Genomic DNA, 604 nt, shown 5'->3' with positions numbered 1-604 from the left:
TTCTTGGGCTGTCAAAACGGCGACTCAGCTTGAGAAGCCGCGATACGTTATCTTTGCTCTGCAGATCGGCCGAAAGAATGTCATGTCACAAGATATCAGCGTGTTAGACGATTGTAATTTGAGTAATGTGAAAGTATATCTTAATTCAGATTTTTATCCGTATGGTGATTTAAATCTGGATTTTGGCAAAAAGAGGTACGCTGTCCTGTTTGACATGTATGCGCGTTTTCATAAAGCATATTATGGAATCGATAGCTTCGAGACGCTGCTCAACGTACTATCGTTTATCGAGAAAGGACCTTTTGCGGTTATTGACTGCTCGCGACAAAACAAATCCGTCAAGAGCGCCACTGTGGACATACGCATAGAATTTGACTGCAAGGAGAATGTGCCCGCCAATACTACCGCCTATTGTCTCGTCATACACGATCGTGTAATCGAATACTGTCCGTTGTCTAACGTAGTGCGCAAAATCATGTAAATTGCAACGTCAGCAAGTATCCCGAATATAAAAGAATGGAAAACCAGGGTGAGGTGCAGTCTCGAAAAATTGCTCGTCATGGTCATACCAACGTTTGTGGATCTACAAGGATTTATCGTTAAC

Source organism: Trachymyrmex cornetzi, unplaced genomic scaffold (genome assembly GCF_001594075.2).
Source record: "Trachymyrmex cornetzi isolate Tcor2-1 unplaced genomic scaffold, Tcor1.1 scaffold1239, whole genome shotgun sequence".
Classification (NCBI taxonomy): domain Eukaryota; kingdom Metazoa; phylum Arthropoda; class Insecta; order Hymenoptera; family Formicidae; genus Trachymyrmex; species Trachymyrmex cornetzi.
The sequence above is the reverse complement of the archived record's forward strand: the minus strand, read 5'-3'. Positions refer to the sequence as shown.